The 17,918-nt window shown below is 37.8% G+C and overlaps 1 long non-coding RNA gene across 1 annotated transcript; it reads left to right on the top strand.

Moving 5' to 3' along the window:
- Nucleotides 1–377: 377 nt before the first annotated feature.
- Nucleotides 378–1,860, top strand: LOC307010595. The gene is made up of 3 exons (XR_013800219.1): nucleotides 378–823; nucleotides 1,285–1,316; nucleotides 1,444–1,860. It is a non-coding gene; the product is annotated as an uncharacterized lncRNA (long non-coding RNA).
- Nucleotides 1,861–17,918: the final 16,058 nt, after the last annotated feature.

A 17,918-nucleotide genomic window follows, 5' to 3' on the forward strand; every position in this document is an offset into this window, starting at 1 on the left:
TCACTTCAGGGTAGATACGCGAAACTTATCCCGACAACGATTTATCTGTGAAGTGGTAAAGGGATCCTTCACAGGGGAGAGACTAGTTGGCACTTCAGCACTGTGTTGTCATCGGGTCCAGGCGAAGGTCCTTCGTCAGATCTGGATACGGCCTAGATCCGTCAGAAAAACCTCGGGATAAACAAAGACACTAAAATTAGCGTAGATGCCATTCTTCTTATGATGTAACCAGTACATCAGGATTCATGGGAAGTGTTCCCAGTTCCGGCTGACCTAATCTATGAAGCCTAACATTGAATTATAGAAGTCTATAATGTATTATGTGAATGCTAGGTCAATGAGATCTTTAATCTAGCTTTGAACTGACAGAAGCTGTGTCCCAATGTGAAGGCTACAGCCTCCGAAGTCCGTATTTGAAGGCCGATTGGCCGTATTTGAAGGCCGATTGCGTCACAGCGGCACGACGAAACGTCACAGCGGCGCGACGAAGGATGTCCCAATTCAAAGGCTGCACACCTGGAGGTCGCATTTTAAGGCCGATTGCGTCACCGCGGCTCGATGAAGGCTGTCCCAATTCAATTCGGCATCATCCAAAGGCCGTATTCGAAGGCCGGTTGAGTCATCGCGGCGCGACGAAGGCTACCCTGATTCAAAAGCGACGCCAAATGCACCCTTCATTTCCCCGTGAAAGAAAGGATGCATAAACGGATCCTTACGGCCTGATTCTATCCCATAAGCCATCGCGCGCCGGTGACGACAGCATTATTATTATAAAAAATGACGGCCGAGAGTTCGGTGGTGGACGGCAAATTCACATTTAAATGTAAGTATTATGTTTTCATTTACTCAAATAGCTAGTGAGTTAAAAGCCACAAGTTTTTCTTTCTTACAAACTTCATCTTAACTCATTCATCACCATTGCGTGGCTTCATTTGTAAGGTGGTATACAACTTGTCCTAATATTTAGTTTAATAATTGTTTCAGGGAGCAAGGAGCAGACATCTCAATTTATTAAATTGCAATTAAATAAATAAATTAAATACATTTTTATTGTAATATTTGCACTAGTCTGTCTCACTTGTGTATTATAAGAAATATCACTCACCCTATAAAGCCCACAACAATAAGAAAAGCAGTAGACAAGGCAATGGGGTTTTACTTTTATGTGTTTTTGTAGTGGTGTCATGCAAGCTACGTCTACAAAGGTTTTAACTATAAGGTTAAAACCTTTAACTATAATTTAAGGTTTTAATTTTTCATGTACCCTTTTCTGCTTTTTTATAGCAATTCTGGAGAAAATGGGTCTGCTGGGGAAGGTAATTAACTCTCATACAGGCCAAAAAAAAAAAAAAAAAAAAAAAAAGAAAGTTAATACACACATCTTAGCTGAAATGTATTGTGCTGTTGTTTTTAACAAGCCATGGTTAATTTGCTCTGCCTTAGGATTGCAAGTGTCCTGGGACAGGTGAGGGTGTGAGTGGGAAACCCACTGCTGAAACTTGGCCCTGGTTTGTCCTCATGGATGAGGTGTTGGGACAGAGGCACTCCCTGTCCTCATTGCCTTAATCCCTGAGGACAAACCAGGGTCAAGTTCAGCAGTGGGTGCCCACGGTGAGGAGGAGCCAGAGGCACCAGCACGAGCACCAGCATCAGCACCGGCAGCACCAAGAAGAGACCGAGAGGACGAGTTTTTGACTTGATTAGAGAAGACATGGGACTGCAGAGGCGAGGAGAGCACAGGAGAGGATGGACAGGCAAAAGAGAGAGTTTTCTCTTCTTGAAAGAATGATTGAGAATATTATATATTTTTTTTTAAACTTATATTTTTTAAAAGGGAAAAAAATCTGTTTATTTATTTATTTTTATGCAACTTTAAATGTGTAAATAAAAGAAAATTCATTGCTCTGGACATAGTTTATTTTTGTAATGACAGTCATAATTTTTACATGAAACAAATGATTCTATACCTTTTTTCCCCCCAACTATTTACAACATACGTTAAAAAATCTCAAAATCAACATACACATTTAAATTTACAGTACATAAAATAAGAAAGAATGATGTAGACTTGTATTGAGCTGAGTGGGAGACCCTGGTGTGCTGCTGGACCGCGACAGGCTCCACAATAGAGCCCCTGGTAAGGCCTCCTGCTGGTGGGACTTCATCTGATGGTGTTTGAATGCATATTTCCACTATCCACTAAGTTTTCTACCAACCGGTTTGCAGGGCTGACTCATGAAATAAATATTGAGATACTTTATTACGCTTTATTAATAACCACTAATACCGCATTGGGGAAAAACTACTAGTCATATATTTCAAACCTTAGTAAAGCAAAATGATCTTGCATAACGTTACTCTAATGTAGGCCTAAAGGTCTCAAGAGTAAAAGTGTATTCTGCAGGGAAAAAACCTCCTTGTCATGAACGAAGTTTGTAGTTCCTTACTTACCACCACTGGTTATTTTGACAATGAAAGTAACAACATGTCCTATTGTCACAATATTAACAAGTTGTTGCTAACTACAGCTCCGTCCCATTTCAAAGGGCGCATCTGAAGCGCTCGGACCGGTGTAGCTTACGGACGATTGTCTTCAGTGACAGCTGCCGATGACGAGCGGGAGTAACATTCGCACTAGACTTTTTTATATTCAACTGGGTTTTATATTCAAATAGCGTTGAAAACCTGTGTAAATGTATGTACCAAGGTCCATTTATGTGCATAATAAAAAGAATACACTAGCCTATAAAATCGCATCAAAGTAATTATAAATGAACATTTGAACCTTCGTCTAAGCCGAAAGTACAAGACCTGAAACATCCTCACCATGTTCTCCAATGAAATATAAAACATAAAAATGGCAATAGCCAATTCTGGGTCCATAGCTGTGTACTCAAATATCAAATGAATTATCAGGATGGCTGTACTCTCGCACCGTTGCTTGGCGCCTGGAGCTGTAATCGGGAACACCTGGTTGCGCAATTAGGAAATTCCACGAAGGCTACAATCAAAGGACGCATAGGCTGCATAATTTGAAGTCCGCGGCCTTAGATTGATGCAGCCTTCACATTGGGACACAGCTAGAGTGTGTCTGCTTCCCGGACAATGGTAGGAAGACTGTTCCAAAGAATATGTCAGGGTTCTGTTCACCTCTGTTTGGTTTATATCTGGTTTGGTGACAGAGCTCTGACATTCCCGGTTTGTCATGTGTTTGTGTTAGTCTGTTTTTTTGTGAGCACATGGCTTGTCTTGTATTCCTTGTGCCATGTGATCTCCTCTCAATTGTCTAGCCCCTCCCATCTTGTTACCTGATTATTGATTAATTTGCCCAACCTGCCTTGTTCGTTACTCTCTTTTGTTTGCTCCCTATTTAGTCTCCCTGTGTTTGCAGTCTTGTGCTGGTTCGTTATTCTATGTTCCCTGTTATTTCTGATGCCTGTCTTGTTTTTCCATACGGGACGTTTTGGTTGTTAGTTTTGTGTTTATTTTCATTACTTATATTAAATCCTTCTTTTCCTGCACTTGAGTCCTCGCTTCACTTTGGACAATCCGTGACAGAATATCGATTTTGATATTCTAGGTATTATTAACTGGCCAGAATTTTGAGATTGCAATAGACGTGAAGGACTATAATGCGTTAAGAAGCTCAAGTATTACGGAGCTAAACCATTTAGTGCTTTGTAAGTAATCAGCAATATTTTTAAATTTACACAATGTTTAATAGGGAGCCAATGCAGTGTTGACAGAACGGGGCTAATATGGTCATAATTCCTGGTTCTGGTAAAAACTTGAGCTGCTGCGTTTTTAAGTAGCTGTTTGTTTATTAAGCGTGCAGGGCAACCACCCAGTAGAGCATTACAATAATTTAGCCTTGAGGTCATGAATGCATGAACTAATTGTTCCGCATTTGTCAATGAGAGCATATGGCGTAATTTAGATATATTTTTAAGATGGAAAAATGCGGTTTTACAGATACTAGACACGTGACTTTCAAATGAAAGATTGGTATCAAAGAGCACACCCAGGTTCCTAACCGACGACGAAGACTTAACAGAGCAGCCAAGTGTTAGACAGTATTCTAAGTTATTACGTGTGGAAGTTTTTTGTCCAATAATTAGAAGCTCTGTTTTTTCAGAATTTAGTAGTAGGAAATTACTAGCCATCCTATTTTTTATATCAGCTTATACATTCTGTTAATTTTGTGAATTGGTAGGTTTCGTTAGGTTTTGAAGAAATATACAGCTGAGTATCGTCGGCATAACAGTGAAAGCTAATTCCATGTTTCCTAATGATATCTCCTAATGGTAGCATGTACAAAGTGAACAGCAGCGGTCCTAGTACTGAGCCTTGTGGTACGCCATACTGAACTTGTGATCGATAAGACATCTCTTCATTTACTGCTACAAACTGATAACGGTCAGATAAGTATGATTTGACCCAGTGTTTCTCAACCCTGTCCTGAGGGTTTCTCAACACACCTGATTCAACTCATCAGCTCATTAACCCATGTGATAATGAGCTGATGTGTCGAATCAGGTGTGTTTGATTAGGGAGACAATGAAAACGTGCAGTGTTGGGGGTCCTTCAGGACAGGGTTGAGAAACACTGATTTAACCCATGCTAGTGCAATTCCACTAATGCCAACATAATGTTCGAGTCTATTTAAAAGAATGTTGTGGTCAATATAGTGTCAAATGCAGCACTAAGATCGAGTAACACTAATAGAGAGATACAACTGTAACGGGAGGAGGTTGATTAGGTGCGCATGCATGTCTGCAAGTCTCTGTTTACAGGTGCGCCCAATATTGTTAATGAGCCAGCAGTCCAATGGGATTGGCAGACCCACGGAATATGAAGATCAGCATGCAGTCCTACGGGGGAGAGCCTTCCACCGTAACACGACCAGCTTGAGTGTATCCCCGCCTAAAGAGAGCACGTCATCGAAACCGACGCCGTAACGCTACAAGCCCGAGTGTTCCCACGCCTAATGAGAGTTCATGCACGATTCCACGGAGTGACAACGATCGCGATTGGTCTCGGACAACGAGAGGTCTATGATAATCACCGCACTCTATCCATCCTGATTAAGGGAAGTGGGAACTCTTACCACTCAACTTACGAACGAGTGAGCACTGACGTGTGTTGTTCAAAACTCATTTACTTCCCTCTGTCTCGCAGCTCGGATCAACGGTTCCGGATTTCCCCGCTGGTCAGCTGGAGTGCAACTTGTTCAAAGCCGGGACTGTGTGCGCTACTGCAGACCACTGCCATCTCGCCTGGGTTTTAGTATTATGAGTCTATTGTTATCCTCGATGGAGTGAACTAATTTGTGAAGGCTACTTTTCCTTATCACTGTCGTTGTAGATTTATCTCAAGTGTGGGGTTTTATGTGAAGTGATTGCACCTGTATATTTTTATACCTTTGCCTTTGCTGTGTGAATTTCACGTGTGATTGTGTGCAGAGTTAGATAGCTTACAACTTATTGAGGTAATAAGTGTGGTAGCCTCTTACTATATATCCGCTGGCCACTAGGGGGCGCTGGATTGTAATATTCCTCCCAGCCATTGAACGGACGCCGCAAATTACATCTATTGTTCTTTTCTTTTTTGGTTTTCATGCATATGACTGCATAGTTTTAAATTATTGTATAAATTAATTTAGTAATTTTTTCTAAGATTGTGTACGTCTGTTACTTGTGTATCACAAGGATAAAAGTCCTGCGTGTTTCTAAGTTAATACGGCTACACAACCATGATCGGATGATAAGCGCAAATAATTTGTAACTTTAACGAGAGCTGTCTCGGTACTATGGTACGGTCTAAATCCGGACTGAAAATCCTCGCAGATATCATTTCTTTCTAGAAAGGAATACACTTGTGAGGATACTGCTTTTTCTAGTATCTTTGACAGAAAAGGCAGATTCGAGATCGGCCTGTAATTTACTAATTCTGTAGGATCAAGTTGTGTTTTTTTAACAAGCGGTTTAATCATAGCCAGCTTAAAGGTTTTTGGTACGTATCCTAGAGACAAAGACGAATTAATGATAGTAAAGAAGAGGATCTATGACATCTGGAAGCATCTCTTTCAGTAGCTTAGTCGGTATAGGGTCTAACATACATGTTTTTGATTTAGATGAATGAACGAGTTTAGAAAATTCGGTCCCACTTTATATTAAGTGGCTTTAAGTACTATGTACTTCCATTGAAATTAACTATTTGATACAATGGACTTATTGTGTACATATATGTTTTTACATTGTACTTATATTTTTATAATAACAGCATGTAATTACAGCTGTAATTCATTTATGTAATTATATTTGTAATTACACTGTTGACCGTTCCCTTATACCTTAACCCACCCTTAAACTTACCCATACCAGCACACCTGTCCCTAACCTGACACGTATCACACCGCAATAGCAGAAAAAGTGTTTTACAATACAACATTAACACAATAAGTACATTGTACTTTTTATTCTCGATGTAAGTACATAGTACTTAAAGCCACTTAATATAAAGTGGGAGCGAAAATTCTTCCTAAATTATTTTCTCCTATAACAATAAATTAATAAAAAAAATTCTCAGGGAGACTATAATGCACTTCCTGATGCGATACTGTAGTAGACGGTTGCATAGTTATAATTTTGTCCCTGATATTATCGATCTTATAAGCGAAGAAGTTCATAAAGTCATTACTCCTGTGTTGCTTGGAAACTTCTGGGTTTGAAGCTTTTTCTTTTTCGTTAGTTTAACCACTGTTTCAAAAAAATACCTAGGATTATGTTTATTTTCTTCTACTAGGATTGAAAAAAAAAAACAGATCTAGCCTCTCTGTAAGCAATCGAGCTCTCCTTCCATGAAATCCGAAATACCTCTAGTTTTGTTTTCTTCCAGTTGCGCTCTATTTTTCTGGCTGCTCTCCTAAGGGCCCGGGTGTGCTCGTTGTACCACGGCGTCTGACTTTTTTCATTAATCTTCTTTAAGCGCAATGGAGCAACTGTGTGTAAAGTGCTGGAAAAGAAAGAGTTAAAAGTTTCTGTTGAAATATCATGTTCTTCTAAGCTATCCGGGATGCTGAGATGATGAAACTGATTAGGAAGATTATTGATAAAGCAATCTTTAGTGGCAGAAGTTATAGGTCTAACATATTTATAACACGGAGTCGGCTTTGTAGCCTTGGCTAAATGTTATTTACATGAGACTAGATAATGATCTGAGATGTCATCGCTCTGCTGCAGTATTTCAACGGCATCAACATATATTCCATGTGATAGTATTAGATCTAGAGTATGATTACGACAATGAGTAGGTCCTGACACGTGTTGTCTAACTCCAATTGAGTTTACAATGTCTTTAAATGCCAATCCCAATGCATCTTTATATGTGTATATTAAAATCAACAACAATTAGTACTTTATCTGCAGCCAATACTAATTCTGATAGAAAATCTGCAAATTCTTTGATGAAGTCTGTATGGTGCCCTGATGGCCTGTATACAGTAGCCAGTAAAAATCTCAAACATGATTTATCATTTACACTAGATATTGTTATTTTAAGCACCAACACTTCAAAATAATTATATTTTAAACGACTTCTTATAAATTACAGCAACACCTCCCCCTTTGCCTTTCAGACGAGGTTCATGTTTATAACTGTAATCTTGGAGAGTGGACTCGTTTAAAGAAATGTAATTGTTTGGTTTTAGCCAGGTTTCTTTCAAACACAGCACATCTAGGTTATGGTCTGTAATCATATCATTACCAATAAGTGCTTTTGATGTGAGAGATCGAATATTCAGCAACCCGAGATTTATCATTTGTTTATTTGTATTATATCTGTTTTTTATTTGTTGAACATCAATTAAATTTTTACCCTTAGGTGGTTTGGAATTTTTTTGTATTTCTTAATCCGAGGAAAAGACACAATCTCTATATGATGATATCTAGGTGAAAGAGTCTCTATGTGATGTGATTTATCTGACCTGGGTGACGTTAGACAGCTAGCAGAAGGTCGGTTAAGCCAGTCTGTCTGCTTCCTGACCTGATCCCCAGATTGTCATGTTTTATGAAAAGGAGGTGAAAGGGCCAAGGTTATGCACATGTAATAGGCAGCTACTGTTACACATATGTAACAAGCCGAGTCGGTTACATACGTGTTACAGACTTGGTACAGTGTAATTATATAAGAAAGTACTTAGTACTACACAATGTAACAACAAGTAGGCCTACTTAAATATGTTAGGCTACTAAGGTCGGGAAAAGACTGGTGTTACACATGGTAATTTTGTACGTTAAAATAAAGTGTATCATGATTGTACCTAAGTGCACTTCATGTGTATCTACATACCCTATCCATCTTAAAGGAACACTCCGACTTTTTGGGACTTTAGGCTATTCAACTTATCCCCCAGAGTTAGATAAGTCCATACATACCTTTTTCATCTCCGTGCGTGCTATAAGTCTGTTTGACACACCCACCGCTAGCCTAGCTTAGCACAAAGACTGGATGTAAATGGTTGCAGCTAGCATACTAATCCAAATAAGTGACAAAATAACGCAAACATTTTCCTATTTACATGTTGTGATTTGTATAGTCACAGAGTGTACAAAAAACAAAGTCACATGAGACACAGACATATTTTAACCGTATAAATACTGGGAACTATATCCCCTGAATATAGGGCGGAGTGATAACCGCAGCACCTGAGACGCGCTCTGAACGAACTCTCTGCTGCTCCTCACCACGGCGCGTCTCAGGTGCTGCGGTTATCACTCCGCCCAAGTAGCAGTGCTTCGCCTTCAGAGAATATAGTTCCCAGTATTTATACGGTTAAAATATGTCTGTGTCTCATATGACTTTGTTTTTTGTACACTCTGTGACTATACAAATCACAACATGTAAATAGGAAAATGTTTGCGTTATTTTGTCACTTATTTGGATTAGTATGCTAGCTGCAACCATTTACATCCAGTCTTTGTGCTAAGCTAGGCTAGCGGTGGGTGCGTCAAACAGACTTATAGCACGCACGGAGATGAAAAAGGTATGTATGGACTTATCTAACTCTGGGGGATAAGGTGAATAGGCTAAAGTCCCAAAAAGTCGGAGTGTTCCTTTAAGACTTATTCGCACGGGATTAGTATTATCTAGGGACCTCTAGTCATTTGTAATAATTGCGGAGGTTGTCTGTGATCTTAATCCCGTGCGAATCGGCCATGTCTGTAAATTGTAAAGTAATAATTCCCCCGCAAATGACCTACCATATTTCGCCGAACGTTTGACGTTTTGTGATAATATTAGTCCCGTGCGAATCGGCATCTCTGATTTTGTCCAGGATTTGGCGGGACGGTATATTTTTTACAAGGTATTTCTTTCCTTTGCGCCTTTTATTAATCTTTCGCGAAGAATGGAAGCTGCGTTAGAGTGTTTTGACAGTGTTTTGGGCACTGGGTCATATCGCACACCGACACCATATACAATTTGCAGAAAAAAAGAGAAAGCTGAAAACCACCAGAAGAGCGAAGACTAAAAGAATGATTAGATGGATGACGTATAACAGCATGCGTGAAGTAACATTCTTCTGTTTAAGATATATCATGCGTACATCTAGAGACCTATAACGACTAGACATTTCCAAACAATAGCCTATCCAAAATAATGTACAATCAAGCAAGGGGTTTTCACATCATAATTCGAGTTTAATGTTACAAATAAATCAAACGTAAACCTTGAGCTAGATTTTAACCTGGTGAAATGTTTGGTAACACTTTATTTTACGGTGCCCGTGATACAGAGTAATTACATAATTAAGTACTTAGTAGTAGATGTTGTAATAACATGTAACTACATGTACTTAACATGTAATTAATTTATGGAACAGCCTGTACTTACACATTGTAATTACACACATGTAATAGGCAGCTACTGTTACACATATGTAACAAGCCGGGTCAGTTACATATGTGTTACCAACTTGGTACAATGTAATTATATAAGTACTTAGTACTACACAATGTAACAAAAAGTACTTAAATATGTTACTAAGGTGTGAAAAGCCTGCAGGGGTAACATGGGCTGTTACGCCTATGTAATGGTCAAAGTCTGTTACACAGCTGTTAGTGTAACCGGGAGATCCAGATCTGTACTTTAGTTTGGATTAACTCACTAGTTCACAGCATAAATACATGTAGTAGCTTCCTAATTGCATTGCAATTACATAATATTACACAGGGATAAGCTACGTAAAATAAAGTGTATCAAGAATGTACTTAAGTGTACTTCATGTGTATCTACATACCTTATCTGTACTGTAGTTTGGATTAACTCAGTTCACAGCATAAATAGGCTACATGTAGTAGCTTCCTAATTACATTGCAATTGCACAATATTACACAGGGATAAGCTACGTAAAATAAAGTGTATCAAGACTGTACTTAAGTGTACTTCATGTGTATCTACATACCTTATCTGTACTGTAGTTTGGATTAACTCACTAGATCACAGCATAAATACATGTAGTAGCTTCCTAATTACATTGCAATTACATAATATTACACAGGGATAAGCTACGTAAAATAAAGAGTATCAAGACTACTTAAGTGTACTTCATGTGTACAGATGGATAAGGTATGTAAATACACATGAAGTACACTTAAGTACAGTCTTGATACACTTTATTTTACGTAGCTTATCCCTGTGTAATATTATGTAATTGCAATGTAATTAGGAAGCTACTACATGTATTTATGCTGTGATCTAGTGAGTTAATCCAAACTAAAGTACAGATCTGGATCTCCCGGTTACACTAACAGCTTTGTAACAGCCCATGTTACCCTTGCAGGCTTTTCACACCTTAGTAACATATTTAAGTACTTTTTGTTACATTGTGTAGTACTAAGTACTTTCTTATATAATTACATTGTACAAAGTTGGTAACACATGTAACTGACCCGGCTTGTTACATATGTGTAACAGTAGCTGCCTATTACATGTGTGTAATTACAATGTGTAAGTACAGGCTGTTCCATAACTTAATTACATGTTAAGTACATGTAGTTACATGTTATTACAACATCTACTACTAAGTACTTAATTATGTAATTACTCTGTATCACGGGCACCGTAAAATAAAGTGTTACCATAAAGTGTTACCCTATTTTGTTACTGTGTAGAGTCTAAACTTAAAGTCATCATTAAAAAAAAGTAGCAACGTATCTTTTATCTGTATTGTTGATCGGATTTTGAGATGTGGGCGTTGCACTCAAAAGTAAGAAACAGACAAAGTTTGGTTACACTTTATTTTGATAGTCCACTTTAGACATTCTACTAACTATAAGCAGGGGTGCACATAACTGGTACGCAGGTACGCATACGCGATAAAAATCAGGAATGCGTAATGCCACTTGTGTTACTACGCGCCTTTGCGTACTTAAAGGGTATCTCGCCAAAATGCAACCTAGGTAGTGTAAATTAAATTTTTTCACAGACGAAAACGAGACGATAACTAAACAAAACCCCGTTTTAAATGACGACCACTATGACGAAAATGTATTGACATTAGTGATCCAGTCAGAACTGATCCAGTCAGAACTGATTTGCGTTTGTGGTAGATGCGCACATTTGAATCGTAACGATCTACCAGCGGCACACGAGTTGGCATGCGCTTGATGCATGTCTCAAATCGTTTAAAAAATTTTAATGTCTGGGAGAAAGAGAAGAGCAGACATATTGATAGATCTGAATAAGATTGACGATGCGAAAGAGAGCTTTATTCGGTATGTTTTTCTGTGCGAACACACACACGCGCAACCCGAAGCGTGCAGCCCTGCACATAGACAGCTATACAGCGCGCAAGGACTGAATTGAGCTCTCTTTCGCATCTGAATGGACAAATACACACAACATTATGTCTAAATGTCCGTTCTGGAGAGTATTCACGTAAACAGTCGGTTATGTCTTTACAGAACGTACAGTGCATCAGTGCAATTGGATCTGCACACTCAGTCTTAAAGTGCGTAATAAACCTAATGCCTTCTGTACACTTAAAATTGATCAAACAACAAAATAAAAAATTCACTGCTCTTTAATATCTTTAATAAGGATTAATTATATTTAATTTATACAAATAAATATATCTGAACAATCAAATAACACTTCAAATAATTTTTTTCCAAAGGTGTTTTCTATCATTTTAGGTAGGTTTATTTTTTCAGGCTGATGTAAATTTGAGTGTTATTTTTTTTTTTTTATAAGTTTGGTTTTAGTTACTTATTTTATGCTATAAAAACGGCAATGTGACGTCATGATTGACAGCTGTGGCCACGCTACATATGGGGTGAGTACCAAACACCATCTCCTGGTACTCACCTGAGTAACTCATTGAAAAAGTTATGTGCACCCCTGACTATAAGTAACTTTTCAACTACATGTCAACTTACTCTCATTAGAGTATTAGTAGACTGTAGTAGACTGTCAGTAGACTGTAAGGTGTTAGGAGAATAAGTTGACTTGTAGTTGCCAAATGACTTATAGTCAGTAGAATGTCTGTTGGGGGACCATCAAAATAAAGTGTTAGCTGATATTAAGCAGACAGTCTATTATTAATCTAATGACAGTTAGTTGACATGTAGTTCCAAAGTTACTTATAGTTAGTAGAATGTCTAAAGTGGACTATCGAAATAAAGTGTGTAAGATTGGAAATAATCCAAGATATTTGAAAGGAACAAAGACATTTGTTTTTCACACCCTCTTCTCTAAAGGCACAGCGGTGCTGATAGTGATCTAGGCCTATAAGCCAGAGGTTTTGGACAATGGGGGAAGTTGTGATTGTCTGATTGGTCAGTTTGAATATTTCACACCTGAGCTTAATTTGTATTTGTTTAACATCATAAAAGTAAACGACCGACTTGTTAAAAGTTGAAATAATATAAATCGAGGTTAAAATGTTCTAAATTGGCTGCTAAATTTCTATTTTATCATTATTATTAACTTTACCGAACAGAACGAGCTAATGCCTGTCAGCTAGCTAACACTGTTTTCTTAAAGCAACGACGTTCGTTGTTTTGCAGTTAAGATAACGTAGTTACAAAACTTTTATTTTTAATGTTACAACGATTTTATTTCTCCTTTACCAGAGTTGATATGATGTAATATTTGTTGGCTGCTAGCTACTGTTAACAAGTGTAACGTTACCTCAACTTGTCCATGTAACTTTAATATTAATAATATAGATTGACCATGGTTCATCACTAATGTTAAATTCTGTGTTGATTTTGCAGGGGACTGATGAACACACCAGTGTTCTTATAGAGTGGCTAATGAAAGGAGGAAAGTAAAGGAGATCGACGAGAGTTTGAGGAGAGACAAGAACAGGAGGCCAGAGAAAAAGCAAAGATTCCTTCAGCTTTTAGTAATAATTGCTAAAAGAAATATTAATAAAGACAACTAATTTTACGCACTCTCTTTCCATTTATTTGTTAGTAAGTTAATTGTGTCAAGCTGTTTTAGCCAGTTTTATTACAAAACACTTAATTCCCAGGTACTCACAGTAGCTAGATTGTCAGTAAAGTGTTTAATATGTAGCATTGAGTAATTCATATACGTGTAAAGTTTGTTGTGTACTTATTTTGTGGCAAATTCCAGATTGTTTTTGAAACCAGCAAATTGCAGGTATATCTGGAAATTGTCTGAATATGAGTGCTGCACTGTAGAGAAATACCCACACACTCCAGACACCTTTAAAATGTATTTGCTTTATTTTTGTGTACGCAATTAACTTTTAAATGGATACAGAATACAAAGCTTAAAACTTTGGCAAAAAGTAGTAAGAGTTTAAAGCAACACGAAAAGTTTTAAAACATTCTTATGTCATCTTGAGGGAAGAAAATGAACTTCAGCAGCTTCAGTAAGGTAACCTGATGTGTACAAGATGAGGGCTTTACACCTTGGGTAATTTTTTGATTTTCAATTGAAATGTTCCTACCCAAATTTAATGTAAATAATTAGTAAAAATTAAGCTCAAATATGTGATCTGTAGCTGGAACACCAGCACCTCAATGTCCTTTTCCCTCCTGCCCATGGTCGCAAACAGTGACTGTCTGGATGGACTGGCATAAACGTCGGAGGTTGGGGCGGAGGTCAGCTCCATCTTTAAAATATAGATGAAGAATTAGCACAGCAGCATTGAGGTGGCAGTAGGTTGTAGGGCTCACAATCTGTAAACGTGTATATAGTTTATATTCGAATACAATTTGAATCGACAAGACGCTTGTATGTTTTCTGCGTTGGCTTATTTATAAATACATGTACAGTATTTTATATGATCCATTTCTTATGTATTTTTGATACAGATGTAAAAGCCTCTATGTGCCATCTGAAATTTTCTTCTTGTATGTTTGTTCAGTTATTTCACAATGGCAATGAAAATGACCTATTGATTGTCATTAAAGTTAAATTACTGAACCTAAATACACAAGCTTGGTAAATTATTTTAGAAATACATTTATTCTTTTACATCTGAAGTCTTCATACGTGTGTGTGTGTGTGTGTGCGCGTGTGTGTACATACACACACACACTCACACACACACACACACACTGCTTGTGATATTACCCCCAATGAATGAATTAACAGAGATACACGCATGCATTCATCTCTATTGATTCATTCATGTTTATTCATTGACGGTAATATCACAAGCAAGTAAATAACTTTTTCCTTACCAAAAATCAACATTGTTTTTTTCTGACTGAGATAAAACGTATTAGCCAAATAATGATACTTAAGTTTTTTAAAGAAATTACACAACTCGACGAAGGCGTGATCTGCGAGCAGCTGACCGACGACGACTCTGAATTGTGAGCAGGAACGATGTAAAAACGCAGACGAAAGCAGAACTAAAAACAAAGTTGGTAGTCAGTATAGGCTCTTTAAGTTTTTGTGCTGATGTGACAGCGGCAGCGCATGTCACGTGACAATACCAACATGGCGCATGTAGTACGTCCGGACTCCATTCATACTACCCGTATTCATACTATATAGAACGTACTTTTTTAACGGTCGAGAAGTACGTTCTAATTTAAATGTAGTACCTACTCACATAGTACGCGATTTCGGACGCAGCCCTGGTGTTTGTTGGTCCTCCAACAGACATTCTACTGACTATAAGTAACTTGGGAACTACAAGTCAACTTATTCTACTAACCCGAACCCTAACACCTAACCCTAACCTAAAAGTCTACTGATAGTCTACTAATACTCTAATGAGAGTTAGTTGACATGTAGTTGAAAAGTTACCTAAAGTAAGTTGACTGTCTAAAGTGGACTATCAAAATAAAGTGGAACCAGATCTATAACAATCATTTACATAATAGGATGAATTTTCATTTCATGCCGACTTTAAGCTAAATCAGGTTAAGGACCATTTGGCTAAGCAATAGCGTACGTATTTCTAGATTCTATGCAATCACAGATACAGGTGTGACATCTCAGGATATGAATTTGAGTGATATCTGTCAGCTTACAGCACCTTTAGGAAAGCATATAGGCAGGGATGTGGGTGACCTAAAAATTTAAATTGTGGGTATACACGGAGCTATGCTATGCTAACTATGTCTAGTGTTGATTTATCACTGTTACATATGGTGTAGCGTCTAAGTAACCCACTTTTAAATAGCAAAGACTGTTCATTTCCCTCCCTGGTTTTCCCTAGCACTGTAGCTCATGCTATTGAGCAGAGCTCTATCCTGTTGCACTGTCATCAATTGACTCCTTCACAGGTCATGTGACTCGGCAGGCCAGGCGATCTGTCACATAGATCGTCTTTATGTGGAGACTAAGGCAGGTCATTCATGGACTTGAGCAAGGGAGCTCTCTGCCATGCCTGTGTGTGTGTGTTTGTAAGCATCCTCTTCACTCCTTAGGCCAAGCAAAGAGATCATTCTATGGTTGCCAACAGTGCACACACACTAAAACACACAAATGTCTGTTTCTCTCTCTCACTTACTAGAAAGTAAATAAGTAAACACTGATTATACATATGCCCAATCGCTTTTTTTAAATGGCTCGTGAAAGAGTCCAAATAGTGTATAGTACACAGAAAAGTGGATCAAAACACACTCACTTGACCTTGATAGCTCTTTTTTTAAAATGCAATTCCTATGTTTAACCAATAAACTTAGAACCAGAAAATAAAGTTTAATCATTAACTATCATCACTTACACAACAAGCATTTAAACATGACTGCTGCACTTCTGCATTATCGACCTTCAGTTCAAAAGCTGAGGTTAGGAAGCCCACTGACCTGAGTCCACAGATCTGGAAGTCTTTAAAATATCATGGTCAGTTAGGTTTTAACCTAATAAAGGCTCTAAATCTCTTTTCAGATAACCTAATTAAAAGCCTGCAGCTCTTAATGAGGCAATAGTTTTTGAACACCAGTATATTTGGTTTTAGAAGTATCTGTAATCTCAGGAACACAGTGCTTTATGCTTTTATAGCTGGTTAAAGTCTACTTGAGAGCAGACATTGAGATTGGGCCTTTTGTTTGTGGCAATAAAACTGAGGCTGGTCAAAAGTGACATGGATAAGTTAAAGGTAGGGTAGGTCAGAATTGTCTAAAAAAACTTTTATTCAAATTTGTTTAAACTGTCTTTATATACCAATACATAATTAAAATACAAATACTCTGAAATAGAGAGTATAAAAAACTGAGTGACTCTAGTGTATTTAATCTTCAATAAACACAGCTCATTAATTCCATTCACTCCCACCTAAAAACGGGTGCGCGACTGCGCGCACGCGGGCAGAGCCAGTAATAGCGGAGGTAGTCATGGCGACGGAGAGTGACAGTCGCGCAAGCCAATCACTTGTTTCGTCCCGGTAGGAATTAATGAGCTGTGTTTTTTGAAGATTAAATACACTAGTCACTCAATTTTTATACTCTCTTTTTCAAAGTACTTACATTTTAATTATGTATTGGTATATAAAGACAGTTTAAGCCAATTTGAAAAAAAAGTTATTTAGACAATTCTTACCTACACAACCTTTAATCTGGAAAGTCTAACACACACACACACACACACACACACACACACACACACACACACACACACACACACACACACACACACACACACACACACACACACACACACACACACATACTGGTACGGGTGCTTTATAAGGACTTTTCCCCCTAAAAAGATCCATCCTGGTTTATGGGGACCCACCTTTCCCTTTGTCATAGACATTAATAAAAAATATTAAACTACTCCTTATGGCATGGGGTAAAAATCTGACTGCTCAGAATTTAATTCTAATGAAACAGTCTGGTAATATTAAGACCTGACAAACTAAAGCACTGTAAGGACAGGGCAGGAGTGGGCGTTTCCTGATTTAATTATGATTTATGAGGACTACCCTGGTTTATCTGGACATCACTCACATACACACACACCTGACCATTAATTATGAGGACTAACCTGGTATAACCTGGACTAACTTTACCCATGAGAGTGCCACATCACTTAAGTTTGTTTCAATACCAGCATATAGAAAAACAATTGTTCACCCTGGCTTAAACTAAGAGAGATTTCAGAAAACTAACCTGAGTTTGTAATGTGAGATTTAACAGGTGTGAAGTGAGTGAAGAGCAAAGAGAGAAGAGGGAAAGTGAAATACGGAAATATTTTAGCTTTAAAAATTAAGAAAATAAAAAACCAAAAGGAGAGTTTACTATTTAACCATCACTGACAAATGCATTCACCCACAAGTATTTTTCATAATTGAACCTTGAATGTCAGTCTTAATTTATTCATTAGATTTTAAGAAGTTTTGTCTAAAGATAGTTTTGAATAAAGCTAAATATTTCCAGTTGATTGGGTTTGGGTTTGTTAATGTGAAAAGAGAAGATTGTTCA

Source organism: Phoxinus phoxinus, assembly GCF_949152265.1.
Source record: "Phoxinus phoxinus genome assembly, chromosome: 14".
Lineage (NCBI taxonomy): Eukaryota > Metazoa > Chordata > Actinopteri > Cypriniformes > Leuciscidae > Phoxinus > Phoxinus phoxinus.